The sequence below is a fragment of the Schistocerca piceifrons genome, chromosome 9 (genome assembly GCF_021461385.2).
Source record: "Schistocerca piceifrons isolate TAMUIC-IGC-003096 chromosome 9, iqSchPice1.1, whole genome shotgun sequence".
NCBI lineage: Eukaryota > Metazoa > Arthropoda > Insecta > Orthoptera > Acrididae > Schistocerca > Schistocerca piceifrons.
The window spans coordinates 70,161,939-70,169,763 of NC_060146.1; the positions used below are offsets into that span (position 1 = coordinate 70,161,939).

Here is a 7,825-nt window from a genome sequence, read left to right on the forward strand (position 1 = left end):
CGCAAAAGCCACAGCACATGGTAAAAAGGTATAAATAAAAAATCTTGTCTGTTTCAAATTGGTGAATAATTTCTTAAAAACTCAAATGCTTGTACCCAGTACCTATGTAGAGGTAAGTTAGAGAAATTTTCCTGTTAGTTAATAAAAAGAAATTAAGAAGGAGCTTTGTTTATGCTATAACTTCAGTAAATTGTATCTAGGTAAAGAAAGAAAAAAGTGTTTCCTCAAGACGAATCCCACCTAAAAACAAATTTATTTGTAAGTTAACGCGAACACAAGAGCTTAAGATGAATAACTATATTGTAATTGTTGTGATATTTCTTGCCGTTCATATTCGGTTTCACCTTTTCATTTGTCAATATTACTTTTCATATTCCCTGTATAAAACTGAAATTCATGTTTTCTACGAATTATAAAACAGCATCTAAGAGCAGCCTTCCAGCTTTCTAATTGCTCATAATATTATTTTCCGCTGGCCTTTCTTGGCTAATTCAGTGCAGACGGTTGTACGAGATATACATACGGTCGGTAATACACTAGAAAACCGCATTTTTAAAAAGAAAATTAGGTAAATACACACTTCAAATATTTTGTATTAAACTTCAATTGCCCGTAGCACTGCTGGTGTAGTGGTATCATGCAAGATTCCCATTCTTGCGACCCGGGTTCGATTCCCGGGCAGTGCAAGTATTTTTATTCGTAATTGATTACGACATTTTGTTGCGAATGATTCATTAATTTTGTTTTCAAACAGATTTTAGTACCACGAAAAATATATATATCGTAATACAGCCCACCATCCCTAGCTGTGACGTAAATGTTTCAATTTGTTTTTTGGTTTTCGGTAACGTTTTTGTTTTATTTTTCTCGTCAGGCATTCTTTACCGTCTCTTATGAGCTCACTTGAACAGTTCTGTCTCTTTCGCCGTTTCATTTTCAGATGTTTTAAAACATATGAAGGAAGGCAGACCTAAATGGTCTTCTTCTTTCGTGCATCTGTGCGAACACTTCGAGAAACCGCCTCACGTTTTGCTATAACAAACGGTGAGCCTCAATATACGTTGGCGATCGACTGTATTTTTCTTTGACCTATTGAAGTACACCACATTTATGTTCAAGAAGAACAAAGAAGCAGACCACATCCAACTAAGCAAGATAGAAAATTCTTCCATCAGTCTCAGTCACAGCAGAAAAATTTTTATAAGAACGTACATGAGTAACTGTATAAAGATGAATTATCTGCAGTGAATATTAGCTTCATGATAAAGCATTCATATCTTCATTACCCTCAAGAACAAGATCATATGGTTTCATGTACTGTTAATAAGGAGAAAACAATCTGCGTCCAGGATGTACCAGTCTTTCCTTTGTAGGGATGTATTTATTTCACAGTTCTTTGATGCAGTGTAAGTCCTAAACCGAATACTCCTAGCTACGAGAAAGGTGTAGCTGAACACGGTGTATTTTACCTGTTAAAATTCGGTCAGTGGACATATTTCTACCTTCTAGTGTAGATGCAGAAGCGGACTTAAGTATTTAGGCACTTTCTGGATCTCTGGAAGAGATTTAGCAAGAGCTCGCTTTCAGCTCTATGGAGCTGAAGACAGTCAACCACTGTTGGTTTACACTAGTTGTAGGCCTACATTAAGAGCTGACCCAAGGCATGTAGCACAGAGATATGAAACGGAACGATGACATGGATTCAGCTGTAACTTTATAAGATGCTGCTCGTTGCTAATATATAGGGAACAGCTGCTCGTGGCAAGTATTTCACGTACACCAGTGTCTTGAAAGGAGGATATAAGATGAGCATCAACAAAAGCAAAAAGAGGATAATGGAATGTAGTCTAATTAAGTCGGGTGATGCTGAGGGCATTAGATTAGGAGATGAGACACTTAAAGTAGTCAAGGAGTTTTGCTATTTAGGGAGCAAAATAACTGATGATGGTCGAAGTAGAGAGGATATAAAATGTAGACTGGCAATGGCAAGGAAAGCATTTCAGAACAAGAGAAATTTGTTAACATCGAGTATAGATTTGATTGTCAGGAAGACGTTTCTGAAAGTGTTTGTATGGAGTGTAGCCATGTATGGAAGTGAAACGTGGACGATAAACAGTTTGGACAAGAAGAGAATAGAAGCTTTCGAAATCTGGTGCTACAGAAGAATGCTGAAGATTAGATGGGTAGATCACATAACTAATGAGGAAGTATTGAATAGAATTGGGGAGAATAGGAGTTCGTGGTACAGCTTGACAAGAAGAAGGGACCGGTTGGTAGGACATGTTCTGAGGCATCAAGGGATCACCAATTTAGCATTGGAGGGCAGCGTGGAGGGTAAAAATCGTAGAGGGAGACCAAGAGATGAATACACTAAGCATATTCAGGAGGATGTATGTTGCAGAAGGTACCGGGAGATGAAGTAGCTTGCACAGGATAGAGTAGCATGGAGACCTGCATCAAACCAGTCTCAGGACTGAAGACAACAACAACAGCAACAGAATGTCCACACGGCGTATGTTGGAACAGCATGTGGAATCCGTATCAGGCCTTCCTGTTAGTGTATACAGAGTATGAGAACAGAAAGTAGTATCCGTGATGATTAAGTTTAACAAAACTTCTGAAGAAACGAGCCTATGGTGGCTGATGTTTCTTCAGGATCCATAGGTTAGTCAGGTCGCCGATGAGGTCGCATCGTATTGTGCCACTGATACGCAAGTACCATACAAATATCTTTCGTAAATCATTTTGTAATTCGTATTCATGCACCGATGCCTTAACTAGACCGTAAACGGCAGCGTAATCTACAAACAATCTGATCACATTTTGTCCGAAATCTTTTACATGGGTAAGAAATAACAAACAGGCTTCCGTTTCACTCGATGACTTTCCGCCAGTTACAATCATCTGTGACCTTTCTGAAAGGAAATCACTCATCTAGTCGCATGACTGAGACCATACCCCATAATAATGCAATTTGAATAGGTCCCGCCTGTGACGCACTGTTTCAAACGTCCTCTGGAAATCCGGGCATACGCAGTAGTATTCACCTTGAACGTTCTTCACAGTTTTGCTGATTCAGGTACGTTTTGTTTTAATTTAGTTTTTCAGTCTCATGTTGCCCCAGAACAACGTATTTAGTAAAAATATGAACTCATGCTTAAAACCTTAGTTGTTCTGAGGACGGCGAGAGGGAAAACACATCAGTATTCAAACAAAGACATATTTTTGTTTAAATTTTTGTGGCGTGTGCCCTTCCGAGGGGGGGGGGGGGGTCAGACTAACTATCTTGAGAGTAAATGAGACCCTGCTCTGTACGGTTAATCTAGAACAGGGGTGTCCAACCTGCCGCCCAAAGCAACTATCAATGTGGCCCAGGAAGTGGGCATCTACTACACGACCAGAAGAAAAAGATCATAAGATCCCTTTTATGTGAAGTTATGAGAAATTGAATATTTTCAATTTGAAACTCGCGCCATACAATGCTGTTCTCTCAAGAGTCCATCCCGTTTTTAACATTGCCATCCATGCTGTACCTGAACCCCTTCTTGTAACCGGTCAATCCCTCAGACGCGCTGGTCTTTTATCTCCTGGCTGCTTCAGTTGCTGTGAAATTAGACAGTTATAGACATATAATGAAATTAATTTACGAATATTCAAGGAAATTCCGTATTACTACAGTAAAATTGTGATAAATAACCTTTTTCACCATAGTTCTGATCTCTGCAAGTCGCTAGAAATTACAAAAAATCATGTGGATTGCAATTATTGCCAGTATTTGCTATCTTACAGTACCGTCTTTCTGTTATAACAGGTTTAATTTGATGTAACATGCATCACTACAAATAAGAACAACATTTGAACATGAACGTCTCTATAATGGGCTATCACAACATCTTTTTACGTTAGTATGTAAGTTCTACCGCGGCAGATGATCGGTATAAATCAAAATGTGCTAGTACTGCACGTGATTGGGGAAGACATTATGCTCGTTCGCCTCTCATCCCACGCACAATAGAAGTTCTTCACAACGTGGTTTACTATACTGTCTGGCAGCAACAACTTGGCCCGTCTCTGGTCGGTATATGTCGGAAGCCATCGTCTTCGAACTACTGTCAATCGATGTGAACGAGCAGTGCGTAGATCTGCATTATTGCCGGCGTGTTTGATTGAATTGTGACTGAAGATGAGACACCACTTGTGAAGGTCAGTCGCTATCCGTAATTTCAATGATGCCGCATAGGCTTGTTATTCACAGCAAGACCCATTAAATAATACAGAAAGCGGCCAAATGCTGCTTCAAGAAATTAGGTAGGAATTGCAATCGTTGGTACAGCATTCGGTAGCATATAAGAACGTGACAGCAGAGCGATGAAAAGTATTCTACAGTTTGGCCGAAATAAACCACGCATGTCACTAAGCACGCCAGATAAGGAGAGAAGAGTTCCAATTGATTTCAATTTTTTCATTCCGCATCGCAACTACTTCGATCGAACCTGATACGATACATTAGTTTCCTAGAAGTCAAATGCCACATTAATTCTATGATTTGTAGTTAGATATGCACAAAATTACTAATGGACTCTCATATATAAATGTTAAATTAAGTCCATTATGTTCAAAGAGTCAAAAATATTAGGTTACTTTAATGTGTTAACTACATAGCTCTGATCGTTTCTACCTTTTCTTTTCTCAGCAGCTATTGTTGGTTTTAAGAACATTATTTGCGGCCAAAATATACTCGTCTTCTTCCGCTAAAACAATGGATACCCCTCGCTTTCGTTCAACTCTCGCCGTACGTACTGTAATAACACTACACGAGTGGTTAAATTGACGGGCAGCGCCTGCAGAACAGTAGTACGGCAACCCGCGAAGCATGCGTGTTTTGCTGACAGCCGCAAGCCGCTACATGACCTTGGCAGTGGATGAAAACAAGGATAGTGTGTCGTTAATCGCTGGCGCCTCGCACGTTAACGAAATGGTCCGATAAATTACCGCCGAGAGCGCACGCTCGTTTCAGATAAGTGGAGAAGAAAACACGCCGACTCCGAAGGGACGCCAAACGACGTTTCCAATGAGCCTATCAACTGCGTGTGGCAACACGGGGACCATTCACGGCTGTGGGCGAAAGCGACGAGCTAGTCACGTCGCCTGCCAACGCAACTAACTACCTTCCTTATCACTTTCCTTTGTTATTTTCCCGTCACTGAGAACTCTAGAGCCACGGCACTCGTATTTCTCCTGCTTCTGCAACACTCGGCAGTTGTAACAATCAGTATGGGTTACTCATTTATTACCAGCGTCTGTGAAACGTAAGAAGTGCTTACTCACTTTCTTTTTAAGCGCCCTCTTCACCAGAGGAAATCATAACGAACACGAGCGAACGAGCACTCGTAAAGCATTCGTCATTGTTCACTTGTATCTATGAACAAGTAGAAGGAGCGGAAGAGAAACGAATCCAAATTATGGTCGCTGCCAATTGTTTTTGGCGTTAATAATCGGTACACAGGATACAGCACTACATACATTGGTGTGTAAAACTTTCGCATGACGTCTTACTTAAAAGTAAAGTAACTCAAAGAATTTTGTGCCGTACATAGAAACCGGACGCGAAGTATAGTACAGAAGGCAAATGAAAGAAATACACGGTGAGACGAACAGATGTGACAGTTTTATTCCGTCTACACCTATATCATCTACTTGACTACTCTGCAATTCACAGTTAAGTGACTGGTAGAGAGTTCCTCGAACCACTTTCACTGTATTTCTTTACTGTTCCATTCTAGAACAACGAGCAGGAAAAAGTGAACACTTAAATCAAATTTTTTTTCGTATTGGGGTTTGAAAGTTGAAGACTGACGCCTACTGAAAAGATCTCCCAACAACAAAAAACGCCTTTAGTTTTAATGACTGACATTCCAACTCTCTTATCACGTCGGAGACATTCTTTTTCCTATTTCGCGACAGTGCAAAGCGATCTGCCCTTCTTTGGTATTTTCCGATGTCCTCTTTCAATCATAACTGGTAAGGATACCATACCGCAATGAAATACTTTAACAGAGAACGGAAAAGTGTAGTGTAAGCAGTCTTCTCAGTAGATCTATTGAATCTTCTAAGTGTTCTGTCAATAAAATGCAGTCATCTGTTTGCGTTTCTCACAAAATTGTCTATTCCAATTTAAGTTGTTTGTAATTGCAATTCTCAAGCATTTAATTGAATTAACACTCTTAAAGCTCATTGATTGATAGTGAACTGAAATTTAACGGATTTCTCTTCATACTCATGTGGACGACCTCACACTTTTCCCTATTGAGACACAACTACCAGTTTTCGCAACGTACAACTATGTTGTTTAAATTATTTTTTAGCTGTAATTCTTCAGGCTTTCCCGGTGATCTAATGACATCTTGGGTTGACGGGTGTTCTGCCGGATATGAGCGTCGTACTTGCACGATATTTCGGTAGCGAAACTCTTTACCTTCATCAGGTCCGATCTGTCTCAGGTCGGACCTGATGAAGGTAACGAGTTACGCTACCGAAATATCGTGCAAGTACGACGCTGATATCCGGCAAAACACACGACAATCCAAGATGTTATTTTTTAGCTTCTGATGACTTTACCATACGTTAAATGATAGAATCATTTGCAAACAATCTGATAGTGCTGTTTAGATTGTCTCCCAAATCGTTTATATACGTTGGAAACGCAGGATATTAACTCAGTGATGTTCCGTCTATTACTACGTACTGCGACCCTTCTGACAGGAACTCACAAATCCAATCGCAGGACTGAAGCGATATTCCACAGGTATGCAATCTCAATAGCAGTCTCTTGTGAGCAACGGTGGCAGCAACGTTACCGAAATCTAGAAAAATCGAATCAATTTGAATCTCCGGTTGATAGTACTCATTACCTCCTGAGAATATATAGTCGTGCCTCGTAAGAACGATATTTTCTGAATCCGTGCTATATATAATGCACGACCGCATGTTGTAGGTCCTGTTGTGCCTTTCTGGATGCCGAAAATGTTCGACTGCTGCCCTGGCCAGCACATTCTCCAGATCGCTCACCAACTGAAAACGTCTGGTCAATGGTGGCCGAGCAACTGGCTCGTCACAATACGCTAGTCACTACTCTTGATGAACAGTGGTATCGTGTTGAAGCTGCATAGGCAGCTGTACCTGTACACGCCATCCAAGCTCTGTTTGATTCAATGCCCAGGCGTATCAAGGCCGTTATTACGGTCAGAGGTGGTTGTTCTGGGTACTGATTTCGCAGGATCTATGCACCCAAATTGCGTGAAAATGTAATCACATGTCAGTTCTAGTATAACATATTTGTCCAATGAATACCCGTTTATCATCTGCATTTCATCTTGGTGTAGCAATTTTAATGGCCAGTAGTGTAGATCTGGAGGTTAGTATGCACAAGCAGTTCCATGCCTCCCCACGCCATAACACCTGCACCGCGAAAATGACCGCGTAAGATAATGTTCCTGGGCAGAGGTAAATTCAGGGAGGAGGAGGTGTGCCGACCGTTATGGCCGATCGGTTCTAGGCGCTTCACTCCGGAATCGCGCTGCTGCTACGGTCGCAGGTTCGAATCTTGCCTCGGGCATGCATGTGTGTGATGTCCTTGGGTTAGTTAGGTTTAAGTAGTTCTAAGTTCTAGGGGACCGATGACCACATGTGTTAAGTCCCATATTGCTTACAGCCATTTGAACCATTTTTTGAGGAGGTGGTGTGTAGCACTCCAGCCCCCACAACTACCCCTCGACATTGTAGTTCATATAATAACACTTTGGTTTGCTCTAGGGAACTTGGAGAT

General features: G+C 40.9%; 1 non-coding gene across 1 annotated transcript; it reads left to right on the forward strand.

Moving 5' to 3' along the window:
- The first annotated feature begins 615 nt into the window (after nt 1-615).
- On the forward strand, nt 616-686 carry Trnag-ccc. Its single transcript has one exon. It is a non-coding gene; the product is annotated as a tRNA-Gly (tRNA).
- Nucleotides 687-7,825: the final 7,139 nt, after the last annotated feature.